General features: G+C 40.1%; 1 protein-coding gene across 2 annotated transcripts in view; it reads right to left on the bottom strand.

Moving 5' to 3' along the window:
• The window catches only part of GABBR2 (gamma-aminobutyric acid type B receptor subunit 2), a 495,489-nt gene that overhangs the window by 109,535 nt on the left and 366,454 nt on the right, over positions 1-19,500 (bottom strand). The gene's annotated exons all lie outside the window — the stretch shown is intronic.

Here is a 19,500-nt window from a genome sequence, read left to right as displayed (position 1 = left end):
TCCTAAAGGGATATATGTAGAGATACAACATGGGTGGTGAACTTCCACTTACATGGGGTATGTGCAGGTGCAGAATTGTAGGCACAAGGCTGAAACTGAAGTGTCTGCAGACCAAGGGACAGGGATTTCTAAGCAAAGTATAAATACTGCCAAAAGCTCCCCAGAAAGAGTCCAAGTCCTTTTGTCTTCTCAGAAGATGAAATTGAGAAACAAGAAAGGACAGAACTGAAGGAAATGCCAAACAAATAATGAAAGGTAGTTTGGGGTTTTTTTGGTAAATAGCAGAGGTGCAAACTATGGTGTAACTTACACATGAAGTGTGAATTTTAGACAAATACAATAGCTGCACTGAGTAAATATAGGCCACCAAAGCCTGCCCTCAAAGGCTGCCAAGCAAATAATATAACATTAAACAGAGTAAGACATGACATTAAAAGTGAATGCAAACCCCAAAAATGAATTAATGGAAAAAAATCACCACTATTTTGGTTATAAAAGCACTCCAGAAACTGATACAGGATTATACGTCACTGCAAAAGAGTGCTGCACACAGAGGCAGAATATTATTCTTGCTTTCTAAGAGTTAAGCCTATCAAAAAACCTAAATCATAAACTAATACATATGTATTTTATTAAATGTAAGAATTTGAGAGTTGTAGATCTCATTCATTCACCTTTGCCAGTTACCATAACCAACCAGCACCATTGCTGCTCTTTGTCTATATTCTTCCTAATTCTCACTTGCATGCTCCTGACTGCTTTTGTCCTTGTGCAATGAGGCATACACATGTGCACTGACAACCAGGAAGACACTGTCCTTTTCATAATCCAGAATCTTAACAATAAAATAGAAATAAAAAGCTAAGGAAAGGGTTTCATCTTTCTGGCAGAATGACAAAGGTAATGTTTGGCAGATTCTATTCTAGTGCATGCATACAATGGTACTACATACACCTTATGTACAAAAAAAATCCCCGCATTATAAAAGATCAATAAAGTTGCAAAGTAGTATTTAAAGGATAGGACCTTTTTCTTTGTGAAAGATTACAGGTATGATTTGGATTCCTAGAGTAGCTTGAATATTGCAGCAAACTTTCCTGTGACTGGCACAGCTTGTTCTGAGTTGAAATGTCATGACTTAAAACCTAAATCCAAGTACTGCTCAAAACCCCACTACTGAAATCAGGTGGATGCTTCATGATTAACTGGTTCATGCAACAACGACATGCAGGCAGAAGACACAAAATTAATACCCCAGAAGAATAAAGGAGAGCACTATTAACAAAACAATTACATTTGCAATAGTAGGTGACAGGTCTTTTCCCTCACAAGTTAGACTCCTAGGTCAGCAACTGTTACTGTCTTTGGTGAGAGGCTTTTCATCTCAGGCTACTGAACAGTGCTGACAAACACTGACCTTGCTTGACCATGGCCATTAACTATGTTCACTGCCACGAATTTAACAGCACTTCTGTTTCATGCTACTTTCTCTGACCCATTTCTTTCTGGGTTCTCACTCAGACCTGGCTTAGGATTCCTCTTTGCCAGGATGAAGCCTCAGTGTCAAGTTTTCCTAAAGGTTTTTTTTTTTTTTCCCCAATCTATGACCTGGCCTGGATGGCTAAAGGGAAGAGGCTCAGCAGTCTGTCAGGTCTGACAGCTCCCCCAGGCTAGAGAAGCAGACATGGCTCTTTCAAAATGTATTAGAGTGCCAAGGGGACTATTACGAACAGAAAAATAAGAAGGGAAAACAGTCTACTGGGTGCTACTTTCTGAGCATGCAGTGTGGGATAAAACAATTTGTGTCCTAAGTTTGGGAGACCAAACTGAAAAGCAAGCTCTCTACAGGAAAATAAAAATGTAGGTTTTCTTGCATTCATAGTTACAGAGCATTGTAATCCAGGTAGTTCAGCTTTTCACAATATACATTTTATTTAAGCAAATTTTCTATGTTTCTCAACTCAACTATTAAATTATTAGATGCAGTTGTGCAAAATTTCACACTAAGAGCGTATGTACTAATTTGATACTGCCAGTGGTTAAGTTTGGCGGATGGAAAATAGGCAGCAGTGAGAGAGGAGACCTGAGTAAAGGGAAAAAGATAAGCACCATAAAATATCATACCTTAAAATATCATTGGTTCAGAAGTCTCATTATTGTTGGGATGAGCTGATAACATCGAGCAGCAGAAATTCTGTATTTCAGGGAATGATAAATAGGCTTTTCCTTAAGTGTTAGATGTTTGGGCTCTAATAATAAAGACGTATAAGTTAATGGAAAGAATGCAGCTGAAACTGTCAAAGGTGGTTGGCTCTATAATTTGTAATCTAGGTGTCACCTCCAAAACTAGGATATTTCTGGGGCACAAACCAGTCTTGCCTGCCTCTTAGGAGAGCCTTGCCAGTGAGGAGTGTCAAGTGAACTATGATGTTCCCCCATTCAGCAGTGAGGATGAAATCGATAGCCCATTGGTCAATGTTAATAATAATCTTTATATAACAGCAATTTAAAAAAAAATTACAAGAATATTTATGAAAAAAAATCTGATTTATCGCACACTGAGAATATGCTTTGCCTGCAGCAGCCATCTGTCTATGCACTTCACAGCTCTGTTTTCTGTAGGAGACAGGCTGTCATATGAAACGTTTCTTTCTGCTGTTTATTTTAGGGTTCTCAGTTTGAAGGAGATCAAGTATTTTGTCTATTTTTTTCGGCACAAGAAGACATATTTGAAGGCTGCCACATGAATCAAAGGCCCAGGGAAGGCGTTAAGCTTGTATAAATACAAGCTCAAGTGGAAGCGAAGATTGGGTCAGATGACTGTCATTGGCTGGAAAAGCTTTCAAGCCAAGTGCTGTAGAGAAGGGTAATACTAGTGTTCAGACCTGAATGAACCAGTGTGGTGAGCAGAGTAGTCTGGAAAAACAAGTACATTGTCTGCTCCAACACCAATGTATGCACTTTTGACAGTGCAACTACGGCAAATTCCCTCCAAGCAAGCATTTTTGCATGTATGAACATTTATGATGGAGTTCTATTAAGAATGTGTATTGTTAACTATCTAAAGATGAATTCCTTAACTTTTTGTTTCTACTTCGTTGTTAAGATTCTGGAATTTTGTGAGGACAGTGTCTTCTGAGTTGTAGGTACACTTCTAAATGCCTCATTGTTAACTATACCTACATATACATGAAAGGCAGGCTCCTGGGGGGAAAAAAACAAGGGAGAAAAATGATAGTTTCAGAGGTTGAAAGATCTGATCTGTATTGGATGTAGATGTTTCAGGGAGAAAAGAGGGGGTGTGCTTTACAGCTTGTTTTGCAGCAATATGGTCAACTTCAAAACTGCAGCAATAAAAAAACCCAGTAGCAGTGACCCTAAAGTTTTTGCTGTAGAATGACATTACAGAAGATTCAGCTGGGCAAAATCAGTGCACGCCTCGCTAGATACGGAGGTAAAGTAGCAGAAAAGGAAGCAGTTTAGTTAACCACAGGTGTGTCCTCAGCAGAGGAGAGAAAACCAAATATCTTTCCTTGAAAGAGGAGCAAATGCAAGCTTTCAATGGCAAAAGCTGAGATAAGCAATGTAGTAGGTTAAAAATGAATGAATAAAGAGGAAAGAAGGAATCTGGAAAGGAGGCAGCTGAAAGAATGAAAAGAGAAAATGCAAAATATACGCACTGAGAGAGAGAGAAAGAGGAAACCAAGGAATGAGGGGGAGGGAGGAACATTTAAATACTTATCTGGATCAGTCCAAAGCCACTAATTTTTGTAACACTTGTTCATCAGTTTCAACAGGAATTGACTCAGGGTTATAACTTGAGTTTATATTTCTATTAGACATGCAATTGTGTGCAGCAAAAGGAATAGAATTTGCAGGATCTGGTTATTTTGAGATAAGCAGGAATGCTGGGCTGACAAGTCCAAGGAAAATAATTCTGCCCAAATAAGCAAGAAAATGGCTTAGAGCATATTCTAGGTTTATGCATGCTTCATGTGGGTTCAGTTGGAAAGACTGTGCAGATGTGGTTAATGCACACCTCACTGCTCCTTTAGTGGTTGTGGGGTTTTGGAATAGAAGTCCATTTAGGACAAGTTGTATCTGGGAAGGAAGCAAGAAATAGCGGACAATTCTGGTACAATTTTGTCAGATATTTGCAACATACAAGGAGCAGATGTGTGTTGAGAGGGAAATGCACACTATGGGTGTTACGAAGGGAAGACAGGCTTGGAAGCTAACTCCTCTTCAGGGCTTAGGCACACAAAATCCATAGTTCCTTCAGTTTAGGGAACATTTTTTTCCACTCGAAGCAAACAAAATCCAAACCCGTAATGTCAGGCAAGAAAGTTTAAGATTCCACCTTCCTTCAAGGCCAAATCAAATAACCAACCCAAAGGGCCAAATTCCTTTTCCTCAGAAGTTTAAAGGACACTTCGTATTATGTTGGCTCACCAAAGTCCACAACTGCAGAGAACCTAACTCAGGAGCAGATGTAGCTTATAGCGACAGTGATGGAGTCAAACTTTTGGTAACTGACAGCAGGGCTGCTTTGCTCCACATTCCCCTATCTGAAAAATGGATCCCACCTCTCTGCTCCTTCCTCCTGTCCTCTTTCTATCTGTGCAACAAGCCTGGGGACAAGGTGCGTAGAAGGAAAACGAGGGAAAGAGGGAGAAGGCAGACTTCACAGGAGGCATCTGATCTGGAAGATGCTGAGGTGCATAATTAATTGCTGAACTGGTGAATCAAAAAAGAGTGTGGGAAGAGCACAAGCAGGCTAGACTTCTTAAAATAAAAACATCCAGTGGAAAATTAAAATCCAGAGTATATTAATTACATGTGAAAGAAGATAAAAGTTCTCTACATGTCACTTCAAAACACATTTTCTCAGGACAGCAATCTATTTTGGCCGCAGAAGAACTACAGTGCACAGCCTAGAGACTTCTGGAAAAAGCATTGACCAGGCTGAGCTCGTGCACTGAGTGCCATTGTACTTGCTCTACGTTACAGGAAGCAAATCAGCAGATACATCTGCAATCAGATGAATTTTGAAGTAGAAGTCATGCCCTCCAAATGCCCAGTACATTTTATGGCTAGGTAATCTGTGATAACTACTTTAAGTTAGCAAAAGTTTACATGTTAATCATCTTAGTCCCCCAGCCAAGAGAGCTACAGGTATTGCCATAATGCTAAATGAAAAGGAAAAAACCCCAACTTTTTCTTGCCAAAACACAAATATGTGCAAATGCTTTTCAAAATTTTAAAAAGTCAAAATACACAGATGTGTATTTTTGTGTTTCCAATCTTGCTGGATATTGGGAAGAAGTCCTGATAACAGACATCTGTTACATAAAAACAAGCAAGAAAAGAACAAGATGGATTTGTAGTTTGCCTAAACAAAGCTCTCTGATCATTTCTATTACTCACAGCTCGTTCTTTCAGCAGGTGATATCACTTACTCCTATAGCCCTTATTCCATCAGAATTACCCCTGGGGCAAATACTGCAGCCAAGGGATAGCCTGATAAATGGTGATCCCTACACACCAAACAGCTTTACTCTGCAAAACTAACAGAGAAGGAGATTAATCAGAGGGTCTGCAGCTGTTCAGCTGTACCAGCCAAAACACAGAAAATAGGTCACAAAAGGGACTACAGCTATTTTGTAGCTTGAAGACCTTGGAGACGTTCTTTTGGGATAATCCACTCTTTCTAGTGTCATAAAGTGAATTATTTTCACCCAAATTTCATGTAGGTCCATAATGAATCAGCAGAAGACTGGTTTTCACAGAGTCTATAATCTGTATTTGATGATCCATGTAATTTCCAGTTATTGTGGTTCTTAGTCGTTTCAGAGTTCTTGAGATTTTCTGCTTATTAGAAATTAGTTAGAAAAAAAGAATAATACAAAATACTTCAGACTGCTTGCCAGTTTCCTAATGCTTTTCCTTATAACACATTACAATTTTTGATAAACAGCCTCTTATTGGAGGTTTCCCAGTAGTTACTGACTTTACCACTTGCCACCTTCATGTTGCTGCCCTCTGTAATTTTATTTCACCCTTGGAGCCCTAAAGCAGTACTCTTTCACCTGGACTCTCTCAAGTGAATATTTATTTTCTTTGAAGAGAAGCGATACAAATAATGAAAAAAAAAAAAAGAGGAGAAGGAAAAGGAATATGAAAAAAAGGAGAAGGAAAAGAAAAAACACACCACCTCTCCCTGAATAATCTTCAATATCTTAACACAGAATCTGGTGGTAAAAGGAACACTGCATGTGTTCAGAAAAGCCACAGTTCAGCCACCGAGCACATGCTGGTAGCTGTGAAGAATAGCTTGCAGAGTCAGGGCCTGAATCAGCAGTACAACTGGTAAGAAAAAAAGACAGACACCAAAAATCTACAACATATGTTATGAGGAGGTGCTTCATGAGACACAGATGACAAAATGCCATTCTGTACTCTGGGTGTTAAGGACAGGAATTTCTACCAGTAGTTTTACCCTACTCTTTCCTTTTTCAAATACTAAACATTAGGTACAATAAACTTCACATTGTGCGCTGGCCATGTTAATGATGTACTTTGTTTCACAATGGTCTTCTACCCAGTCTCCAGGAAAAATATTTGTGAACAGCAAATACTTTCTTTTTAAAAAAATTCACCTGTGTGTATGACAGCCATCTAAGCCTCAATTTGCTCATAAAACAAGACCTAAATGATGGATAGTTTCACTGGTCTTACTAATATCCTTTGTACACAAAACAGATTTCAGAAAACACCACCCAAGTCACAGAAGGCAAAGGCAGGGACTGGGAGAATGAAGAACCACCCACTGTAGGAGAAGATCAGGTTCGAGACCATCTAAGGAACCTGATACTGCACAAGTCCATGGGACCTGATGAGATGCATCCATGTGTCCCAAGGGAACTGGCAGGTGAAGTGGCTAAGCCACTATCCATCATACTTGAGAAGTTATGGTGGTCCGGGGAAGTTCCCACTGACTGGAAAAGGGGAAACATAACCCCCATTTTAAAAAGGGAAAAAAGGAAGACTCAGGGAACTACAGGCCAGTCAGTCTCACCTCTGTGCCTGGCAAGATCATGGAGCAGACCATCTTTGAAACTATGCTAAGGCAGATGGAAAATAAGGAGGTGATTGGTGACAGCCAGCATGGCTTCACTAAAGGCAAATCGTGCCTGACAAATTTGGTGGCTTTCTACAACAAGGTTACAGCGTTGGTGAATAAGGGAAGAGCAACAGACATCATCTACCTGAACTTGTGCAAAGTGTTTGACACTGTCCCGCACGATATCCTTGTCTCTAAATTGGAGAGACATGGATTTGATGGATGGACCACTTGGTGGGTAAGGAATTGGCTGGATGGTCGTGCTCAGAGTTGCGGTCAATGGCTCAATGTCTAAGTGGAGAGCAGTGATGAGTGGCGTTCCTCAGGGGTCAGTACTGGGACTGGAGGCATTTAACATTTTTGTTGGTGACATGGACAGTGGGATTGAATGCACCCTCAGCAAATTTGCCGACAACACCAAGCTGTGTGGTGTGGTCAACACACTGGAGGGAAGGGATGCCATCCAGAGGGACCTTGATAGGCTTGAGAGGTGGGCCCCTGCAAACCCCATGAAGTTCAACAAGGCCAAGTGCAAAGTCCTGCACATGGGTCAGGGCAATCCCAAGCACAAAAACAGGCTGGGTGATGAGTGGATTGAGAGCAGCCCTGCAGAGAAGGACTTGGGGGGTGTTGGTTGATGAGAAGCTCAACATGACCCAGCAAGGTGTGCTTGCAGCCCAGAAAGCCAACTGTGTCCTGGGCTGCATCAAAAGAAGCGTGGCCAGAAGGTTAAGGGAGATGATTTTCCCCCTCTGCTCTCATGAGACCCTACCTGAGGTACTGCATTCAGTTCTGGGGCCCCCAGCATAAGAGGGACATGGACCTGTTGGATTGAGTCCCGCAGAGGGCCACAAAGATGATCAGAAGACTGGAGCAACTCTGCTATGAAGACAGGCTGGGAGAGTTGGGGTTGTTCAGCCTGGAGAAGAGAAGGCTCCGGGGAGACCTTCTAGCAGCCTGCCAGTACCTAAAGGGGGCCTACAGGAAAGCTGGAGAGGGACTTTTTATGAGGGCATGTAGTGGCAGGACAAGGGGTAATGGCTTTAAACTGAGAAAAGGTAGATTTAGATTAGATGTAAGGAAGAAATTCTTCACTGTGAGGGTCGTGAGGCACTGGAACAGGTTGCCCAGAGAAGCTGTGGATGCCCCATCCCTGGAAGTGTTCAAGGCCAGGTTGGATGGGGCTTTGAGCAACCTGGTCTAGTGGAAGGTGTCCCTGCCCATGGCAGGGGGGTTAGAACTAGATGATCTGTAAGGTCCCTTCCAACACAAACCATTCTATGATTCTATGATTAAACTGCGTTATTGTGTAAAGATGATACTAGTAATAAATCTAAGATAATAGGGAGAAATTACAGATATTAAAAAAAAGATGCAAAATACCAATCCAGGCAGTTTTGCATTCAAAGACATACTTCTGTTATTTTCTCAAGCATTCAATGAAGTGAGAAATAGTTTTTGTTTTATTTATTATTGATTTACCTTATTCAGTTCCTCATTCCCTTGAGAAACTACTTGTAGGTTTCCTTACTTGATTTCTTCTGCTTCTTTGCCTTTGGTTCCATGGCAACCAAGGTAAAATTAGTAGCAAAGAGGAAATCCCAAGCAGCCCTGAGCTAGAATCTTAGGAAATTCACCTTTTTATTTCAGAGAATCAAAGAATCACAGAATGGCTGAAGTAGGAAGGGATCTCTGGAAGTCATCTGGTCCAACCCACCTGCTCAAGCAGGGACACCTAGAGCAGGTTTTCCAGGACTGTGTCCAGACAGCTTTTCAATATCTCCAGGGCGGGAGACTCCTCCACCTCACTGGGCAATCTGTGCCAGCGCTTGGTCACCATCACAGTGAAAAAGTGTTTCCTGATGTTCAGACAGAACCTCCTGTGCTTCAAGTTGTACCCATTACCTCTGGTCCTGTCACTGGGTGCCACTGAAAAGTGTCTGGCTCTGTCTTCTTTGCCCCTTCCCTTCAGGTATTCATACACATAGATAAGATCCCCCTCAGTCCCAGCTCTCTCAGCCTTTCCTCATAGGAGAGATGCTCTAGACCCTTCTTCATCTTTGTGGCTCTTCGTTGGACTCTCTCCAGTCCATGTCTCTCTTGTACTGGGGAGTCCAGAAATGGACAGAGTACTCCAGGCATGGCCCTACTGGTGCTGAGTGGAGAGGGTGGATCATCTTCAGCCTGCTGGCAACACTCCTCCTCATGCAGCCCAGGATACCCTCGGCCTTCTTGGCCACAAGGGCCCATTGCTGGCTCGTCTTCAACTTGGTGTCCACCCAGGTCCTTCTCTGCCAAGCTGCTTTCCAGCTGGTCAGCCCCCAGCATGTACTGGTACCTGGACTTGTTCCTCCCCAGGTGCGGGACTTTGCACTTCACCTCGTTGAACTGCATGAAGTTCCATCAGCCCAACTGCCCAGCCTGTCGAGGTCCCTCTGGATGGCAGCACGACCCTCTGGTGTATTGACCACCCCGCCCAGTTTTGTATCATCAGCAAACTTGCCGAGGGTATGCTCTGCCCCATCATCCAGATCACTAATGAAGACGTTAAACAGGACTGGACCCAGTCTTCACTCCTGGGGTACACCAGCAGCTACTGGCCTCCAACTGGACTTTGTGCCACCTCATGATCACCACCCTCTGGGCCCGGCCATTCAGCCAGTTTTCAGTTCACCTCACTGCCTCCTCATCCAGCCCCTACATCAACAGCTTCCCTATGAAGATCTTACGTCAAAAGTAAGAGGTAGTGTCAAAAGCCTTACTAAAGTCAAGGTAGACAATATCCACTGCTCTCCCCTCATTTACTAGGCCAGTCATTTCATCATAGAAGTTCCTCCTCCTTATTTAAAAAGGAGGGTGTTAAACTGAATGTGTGGTTTGATGAGATAACTAGCTAATATACCTGTATGTAACAGCCAGTCCTTAAAACACCACAGTACTTGGAGAGCCACCGAAACCAGCAGAGTATCAGGAGCTACATTGTTGAAAGCACTTGGCCAGTACTCATTTGAAAAAAAAGCAAAAACAAAACCAAAGAAGCAAAGCTGGAAGAAATAAAATGGTCACAATTTAAACAGGTTAGGATGGAAAATACCATTTAATCAAAAAATACCTGTAGGTAGGTAGTTTCGTTTGAACTTCTCTCTGGCATATGAACCACTGTGAAAAGCTTTGCTGTTGCTGTGACTGTCACTGCCATATGCCAAGATAAGATGAAAACTCTTAAGCATGCGGTTGCAGGGAACCATTTGAAATTTCTGTCCTTTTCATTTATGAGGCCATGAGCTAATTAGTTGGAATAAGTAAGAAAACTTCCCTCATGGCATATTAATTCACAATGCATATTCATGGGGGGTTCCTACTCATCCTCTCAAGCATCCTGGACTGCCTATTGAGAGGCAGCATGGTTTGCCCTCCAGTACTGCCCTGCAGAAAAGTGGGTATAACACCACTTACTGTGTTTTGAAGTCTAATTAGCTGTTTGCAAAAAGAACTGAGGTCGGCAGATGAAAAGTGCTTCAGAAATGCAAAATATTATTATTACTGTTAATAATAATAATAAAGAACATGCACCAAATAATTATCACAGCAAAACAACACTGATAATTTTATAACATTCCCAAACGGTATGAAACGGATATTAAGAGGAAGTTAGGAAAACACCTTCTTTTCCTTTACCAAAACCACTTAAATATCATTGTTCTTGTTTTTTAATAGATTCTGTTAATAATACAACTGGCATTAAATGTTAGGCATAAGCTAGGTGACTTTTCTAAATAGAGAAAATAACGTGGCTAATGTTTTAAAAACAATTCCATATTAGGTTAACAAATACTGAAAGTTAATCGGGAGATTTTCCAGATTTTCAAGCACTGAATTGGCTGGTCTCTTGAAAAACATGACCTATTTTTAAACACTGATCTTCAAAATGCTCTACTTAGTCTTATGTTCAAAGTATTAGGCTGCAAGGTTTGGAACAATCTAAATAATTGATGATCTCCTAATCAAAAGGGACATACATCAAAGAGAAAAAAGCTACAGTTCTGTTCATTGAAAGACTTAGGCAAACATAGAAAAAAGAAAAAGGAGGGTAGTGATCGAAAATGTGGGCAAAAAAAGAATGAAATCACTACTGAATGTTTTTTTAAAGACCACTCCTATCATAAATCCCACAAATTGTTTATGATGAATAATTCAGCTAACAATACCAAGAAAAAACTGAATCCCAAAGCAAACTAATTTTTCACTTGATTTGCATGTTATACTTTTTATCCCTTTGTACACAAACCAGTAATAGACCCTAATCCAAGTATTCAAATGTCTAATAGACAGGGTTCCAATCCTTCAAATTATTCCACCTAGAGTGAGTATGGCTTTGTGACAGGTAACTTGCTAGGTTGGACATTCTTGGCTTCGCTACATAATAAACATCACTGGCTTAATTTAAATAAGTAAAAAATATTTTGGTTAAACTGGTGAAAAAACCTGCAGAATTAGAAGATGGTTTTACATTAATAACTGTACACCAGCAAGAGTTCTGATGCGAACTAAATGGCTATAAGCCAGGTCAAAATCAATTTAGAGATGTCACAAAATATGCCCAGTTTAGAATACACCTTTACTTAAACCCTCTCAACTTCATACAGAAATCACATCTAGGGATACAGAGACATCTTAATTCTTTCTGTACCAATGGAAGTAAATTTCTATGGATTCTAATTTTATACAAAAGGAAAATAGTACCTGTTTCACATAGGTGCAGGGTATTTCTAACACAGAAGAATATCGACATCACTTCACCATGCAATCTTCTGAATAGATCTTTCAAGGCAAGAGTCTTCTTTTTACTTAATGTTTTCTAACTGCACTAAAATAGTCCTAAATTCCAAAACATGCTCCAAAACCCACAATTTTAATTGCTGGACTTCATTAACCTTTTAAAAAAAATCTATTTAGTTACTACTTTGCAGTCTGTGTCTAAGACAATAAAAGAATTATCTTGGTATTTTCTTTATAGATGTGTCTTAGGTATGTCCAGGCACAGTAATTTTCACTGGTAGCTACATATTTTTGCCTTGTTTTCTTTGTTGGCTTCTGGGACTCCAATCCAAAAGAATAGTCTTCTGCTCCTCTTACCTTTTTTCATTAGGTTACCCTCACCTTCACTCCTGTTTCTCATGGGTTTGGTCAAGTAAAATCAATAGAAAAGGCCTTCTTGTTTTTCCATATCACTAGTGTATATAGGCAGCCTTATCATCCAGAAAAGTGTAAAAGATTATGAATCACCCTAACATTAAATTATTTTTAAAAGATGAACAGGTCATTTTTAATGCTTTATGTGTTAACTCCACCAGTATAAAAGTAATTTTTTTTGTCCTTTCTAGAGCTTTTATGCAGAGCTTCAATAAGGCTGTATTCTCAGTGAGCTGAATATGGTGCAAATGTATGATCGAGAGTCTATGACATGGGATGTAGGATGGCAACCAAACAAGTTCCTCACCAGACACCCAGTGAGATACATCAAAAGCAGAGAAAAGGAAGTCTTGATAGCACAATTCCTACCCTCTAAGGCAACCACACCCATAATCATTAATACAACAACTTGGAAAACAAACTTCTTTCAAGGAAAAAAAAGACAAAATTAAATTTTGTCCTTCACAGGGTACACATACATAATGCCTTCTACTATTTAGATACAAAGGCAAAATTTCCTGCAACTCTCCCTCACCCACCACAAATATAAAAAAAAAATGTAAATTTTCTTCTAGCTAGAATGTTTTACAGGGTGAAAAAAAAAAGTTCAGCACCTACGCTTGGCACTTTCCCTGATATGCACATACATGTTTTTCCCTTTTATGCCTCTAAATCACTGTCAGGCTGTGAATAACACCAAAATAATAAGTGGCCACTTCCTCTAGCTGTCTCCCCTTTCAAAACTGGAAAAAAAAGGAAGATAGTACAAAAATGACTAATGAGTTACTAAGCTATTTTAGAATATGGGCTGAATGTCAGATGCTAAAATCAGATTTTATTCCCAGACTTAAAAAAGGAAAGGTCTTGGGAATAGTTACAGACCGGACAGCCTAATAGCCTCCTATCTCCCATGTCTGAATTGCACGCAAAGACTAAATGAAAAGCTCTCCATGTAGAAGAACAAGAGTCTAAAGATCTACAAAGTTGACTTTTATCACATTCTTGAACCCTAAAAATAATTTACTGAAGGGAAAGTCAGAGCCAGACTTGATTTAAAAATGGCACACACCTTTGACTCTTCTCCAAATGAATAAGAATTGGATGTCTTAAATGACATGCTAGGGTCCTGTTGCCATCTGAAGCTGAATACAGAGGGACCTGCTTAAATTGTAAAATTTCCTTTCACTTCAGGATGTCAGCATGACACTGTATTTAACAATGAGGGCTGCTGGAAGTGGGGAAATGCAAGATGTACGGGGAGGACGTTCACTTACAACTCAGTCTCTTTGCTTGCAGCTCACGCCATTTCCCATTAGATCTCAAGGTAGGCAATATGGCTCTTTTCTTCTCTACCTGCTCCAAAACATGGAAGATAATTGCTTTGTAATGAAAGCAATTAGTTTAAAAATTATGCCATTTTCTATAAACTTGACAGCCGTGAGAAATTGTAGCCATATTTGGTGGTCAACACTGGGTTCATTTGCCAACGTACTTCCTAGTTTGCCACAAACACAAGACTGCTAACAAGAAACTGAAAATGTTTTCCTCTAGCCCCTTCTCATGATTCATGTATAAAGTTCCTGACACAGATTAGAGTACACGGCTCCTAGTTAAAAGGTGGCAGCTGTTTGCTGAAGGTCTGGTTGTCACTAACAATTAAACACTTCTGTCGCACAGTTGGAAGCACCTTAATTCTGAGTTTAGATGAACATGCCTCTCTTTCACCAAAGGTTAACAAAACTTGGGGAACAGTTTGTTGCAAGCATTGACACAAGTCTGTCACATTTTAAGCCATATGTTTTTTTATAATTTGCCTCGTCTAGCATTTCCTATTAGTTTCTACAAACGCTATGACAGTTTGATAGATTCAAACCCTGAACAGTAACTCATAGAGCCTTCTTATGTAAAATGAAAAGAACTATTTCAAATAGGTTAAATGTATTTACACACACACACATATATATAAAAGAGGTTTTGAGGTTCCCAGATGTCTATTATTCCATGTTGGGCTACTGAAAAGTAGCTGTGATCTAAAAGAGACTTTATTTAGCCATGCTTTTATTTCTCTGCATTTAGTACAGCCTTTTACTTTCCTAGTCAGCAGCATGCCACCTGCTCTTTCATTTCCTCAAAGTAGGTCAGCAGTCAGCCATCAATCTTTCATCTTCATTACAGCTAAATCCTAAAGCCTGAGGCAAATGAACCATTTTAAAGGAGATGCAGTGATAGCTGTGGTATTCTCTCTCGTGTTAGCCATTTGTGGCTGAAAAAATATCACAAAATCCAGTTGAAGCTAGCCAGCCTTTAACTGGAAAATAACAGGAATGGAGGCAGTTTTCACAAGGTCTTTAAAAATCTGGGGCCCAGTTCATAAACACAGAAACATGGGTCCAGTCTCCACATCATACGATCTCCTTCACATACTTATTAAACTCTGAATTTCAAATGTTAAATCATTACCCTCCTAAAAGAAGACAATTCTAGATCTTCAGCTAATCTAGTGCCTTAGAAACATCTTCTCACTTCCAGCATCTGTTTACTCATGATCAATTTTTAAACTATTTTTCTTATGTGTCAGCACTGACATCCAGTTTGAATAGCTCATCTCCCCTCCTGGTCTTTAATATTCCATGAAATTTAGAGATAGTAATCATAGATCCTCCTGACATCAATTCTGCAAAATTAAGCAAGCCATACGGTTTTAGACTTCTTTAATAACAGAGATTTTCCACTTTTTTGGTCAACCCAACATTTCTTGCATGTACCTGTTCCTTTATGAGTTCATTTTTTGACCAGAGATGACCAGATTTAAACAAAATACCATTATTCGGAATTTATTAACAAAGTTTGTGGAAATTAGATTTTCTGTCTAATAATTGTACATATTTGTACTGAACCTTGAAAGCCTTTTGCTTTCACAAAGCACTTCTGTTTCTGTAAGTCACTGAAACATAATGAAGTTCAGCGAAGCACTGAACAGCTTTCAGAATTAGAGGTATCTGACAACTTCACCAGATAAATGCAATAGCTCACTGATTCTTTTCTTGAGCAGCGGAAGACTAGGCAGGGTGAGGTAGACAAGAAAGCGCTTTGAAACAATAAAACAGGATGGAAGGAAGCCCATGAAGGGCTGTGAGCATGAACTGTGTGCATGCAAATGCCAGGAGGACAGGGGTGAAGAGAACAGTGGGGGAAGCATTCACATTTTTTCTGTGAAGTCAGCATGATGGAGCATCTCTTTGAAGTGCCTGTACACCAATGCATGCACGCAGCATGGAGAACAAAGAGGTGGAATTAGAGGTATATGCGCAGTTGCAGGGCTGCATCCTCATTGGGGTCACAAAGATGTGGTGGGGAGGCTCCCATGACTGGTATGCGGCAACAGATAAATAGGAAGGAACAGGCTGGGAAGGGAAAAAGGGAACGTCACCTGTTACATGATATAGCAGTGGGAATACATTGGGCTCTGCCTTGGGATGGGTGATGAGCCAGTCCAGAGCTTATGGGTTAAGATTAGAGGGCAGAACAAAGTGGTGTACATTGTGGTCGGTGTTTACTACCGACCACCTGATCAGGAAGAAGGTGATGAGGCCGTATTCAGACAATGGGAAAAAGCTTCATGTTTGCAGATCCTGGTTCTCGTGGAGGACTTAACTGCCCTGATATATGCTGGAAAGACAACACAGGAAACCACAGATCCCCAGGACCTGTGGATTGCATTGATGAGAACTTCCTGACACAGGTGATGGATGATCTGATGAGAGGAGGCACCATTCTGGACAGGATACCCAGAAAAAAGGCAGAAGTGGTGGAGGAGGAGAAGGTTGTTGGCAACTGTCCTGGTTTCAGCTGTTGAAAGATCTACTTGGAAGGATCCCACAGGTCACGGATTGAAGAGCAGACTGGGAGAGTTTGTTCATTTTCAAGGATCACCTCCTCCAAGCATAAGAATGGATCATCCCTACATGGAGAAAATCAAGTAACAGCAGCAAGAGGCCTGCATGGATCAACAAGGAGCTCCTGACTCAACTCAGACCTCAAAAGGAATTGTACAAGAGGTGAAAGCTGGAACAGGCGACACCAGAGGAATACAGAAACACTTCATATTTAACAGCTCTTGATAGAGTCCTCTTCCATGAGTGTGCCCTGTTGCTACGTCAATCCCATGTAAGCTTTTAGGATGGACAACACTCTGCAGAAAAGTTCTCCATCTGCACTATGTGTTGTATGTTTTTTGAACCTGCCAGTTCCACTTCACGCTCCTTAGCTCTTGTACTAGATTAGACTATGTGTGATCATTTCTATTCATGTTTTCTAAGCCACTGAAGATTTTATACTTCCCTGTTCTCATCCATCTCTCTTCCAGACAGAAGTGATCCCAGCCTGTTCCTTGGACGGAGGCTATTCCACACTTCTCAATCCTCTGTGTAGCTCTGTTTATATGTTTTCCGTCTCCTGAAGGTAGGGAAGAAGTGTGCTGGAACTGTACACAGTGTAGGTATATGTCGTGGTTTAACCCCAGCCAGCAACTAAACACCACGCAGCTGCTCACTCACACCCCCCCCCCCCCCCCCAGTGGGATACTCCACTCTAGATTTATATACTGGCATAATACTGCTTTATGTTTTGTTCCCTACTTCTTTTCTTATAATTCCTTACATTTGGGTTGCCTTTTGACTCCCACTGAGCATCAAGATGACATTTTCTTATAACTATGTACTATTGTATCAAGATCTCACTATCACCTGGCATTTATTTACATTCAGTTCCACTTACCATTTAATTTTCACTGAAAACAGAAATCTTGCTTGTGATTTCAACTTATGAAATCAGTGTCATAGTGACTTGTGGAAATGACTTGTCAAAGTTCACCATTTTAACATCTTAAATAACTACTTTGATAATTTCTGATATGACTCTCAGATTAATTAAAATTTTATGAATTTAATAAAAAACCCCCAAACACTGGCAAAATAGGAAAAATATCCAAATTATCACACTCCTGCCCCTGCAGTGATTTTTTCCATCTTGCTCCAGCCTAATTCTTTTGTAATGTCATTTCTTGTAATGTTGTTTGATGATCTGCCATCACACATACATTTCCACCCTGAATGTGTCTCCACAGTGCTTTAACTGGCAGTTCTTTCTTCTGTATTAGTATATGCAAATGAAGAATATGAAAAAACCTTTGCTTTAAAACCTTGCTCACAGCATTATTGTAAGATTAGACCCCAATGAAAACATTATAGATATAAGCCATCAACCTATATAACAAAGCTGAAGAACACCTCCACATTGGCAGCAAGAAATTTTCATTTTGCTTTCATCTGCTGCACAAAGTTACGTGCTAGCTCAATGATATTATTGCAAATAGAAAATTCCATAGTAAATTACTTTCTATCGTTAGGTCTATAAATGTATGATGTAGGTGTTCTGTTCTACTTTTATTTGCAACAGTCCCACAAAATGAGAGGGGACTATTCAAAGCTGTTAGATCAAAATCCCTTTTCTGCAGAGAAGTAACCAGCACACAGAAATATATAACAGGGAGGACATCCAGCTTTTCGCCCACCGCAGTCAGAACCATGGGTTGTTTTAATTATGTTTGGGTCCTATACCATTCCATAGGAGATTCTTGAAATTCACATGAGCTAGGAGCTCACATATTCAAGACTGTGAGAAAGCAAGAGAGACTCCCTGCTCTGTGCCTCTTGGAAAAACACCTGTACATTAAGTTTTAGAAAAAGTAAAAAGTGAAAAAAAAAGCACTTCTTTAGTTGGACATGTGTCCCCTGACCAGATACCAGAACTGAAACATCAAAGGTCAAGATATTAAATATATTTGTATATATGTACATATTAACACACGCACTTATTCATATACATATGTACATCAATATGCAACATACTCAAATTAAATATATAGAGAAACATTTTTTTCAAAAAGATGTGCCTTTTGGAGTATCTAACTCAGTAGCACACATCAGAAGAGATTCTTCTACACTACTAAGAATTACACAATTTTATTTGTTAATGAAAAAAACAGGTATAATGATTTTAAAATGTAAGCAGGATATTTCCATAAAATGAGGATTCTAGCCTCATAAACTCTAACCTGATATAGTAATAGTAATAAAGGAACTATCAATTGCTTAGAAAGATTCTCAAATCTCTAAAACTCTTACTTGGGTCTCAGATGCCGCATGAGAAAGCAATAAAAATATCTCAGAATGAATGGAAACTGTTGAATAAAACAGCAATACTAAAGAAATCAGTACACCAAGACACTTAAATCCAAAATGTTATTTGAGACAACCAGGACTCCCTTAAAATATAATCATAATAAGGAAGTTGATACAAAAAAGATATATTTTAGAGAAGAAATTATATGAGAAAAATTAGGATAGCTTATACAGGTTTCCAAAAGCAAGCAGCTAAGAGACATGTCGTGGTTTAACCCCAGCCAGCAACTAAGCACCACGCAGCCGCTCACTCACTCCCCCCCATCCAGTGGGATGGGGGAGAAAATCGGGAAAAGAAGTAAAACTCCCGGGTTGAGATAAGAACGGTTTAATAGAACAGAAAAGAAGAAACTAATAATGATAATGATAACACTAATAAAATGACAACAGTAGTAATAAAAGGATTGGAATGTACAAATGATGCGCAGGGCAATTGCTCACCACCCGCTGATCGACACCCAGCCAGTCCCCGAGCGGCGAATCCCTGCCCCCCACTTCCCAGTTCCTAAACTAGATGGGATGTCCCATGGTATGGAATACACTGTTGGCCAGTTTGGGTCAGGTGCCCTGGCTGGGCATGAGAAGCTGAAAAATCCTTGACTATAGTCTAAACACTACTGAGCAACAACTGAAAACATCAGTGTTATCAACATTCTTCACACACTGAACTCAAAACACAGCGCTGTACCAGCTACTAGGAAGACAGTTAACTCTATCCCAGCTGAAACCAGGACAAGACAACACTGAGTTTCTTTAAATGTACCTGAAAACCAAAAAAAATTGGATCCATGACATTGCTGGAGTTGAGGCGAGAAGTAAAGATGGCAAAAGAATGAAGTCTCAGCATTTTCTAGTGAAGAGACTGTTGACTAAATTTCTACACAACACCTTTCTTTTCAGGTAACAGAAATCAATTACTCTACCAGCATTCAGAAGATTTTA

This window comes from Haliaeetus albicilla, chromosome 3, assembly GCF_947461875.1.
Source record: "Haliaeetus albicilla chromosome 3, bHalAlb1.1, whole genome shotgun sequence".
In the NCBI taxonomy this organism is placed as follows: domain Eukaryota; kingdom Metazoa; phylum Chordata; class Aves; order Accipitriformes; family Accipitridae; genus Haliaeetus; species Haliaeetus albicilla.
The sequence above is the reverse complement of the archived record's forward strand: the minus strand, read 5'-3'. Positions and strand labels throughout refer to the sequence as shown.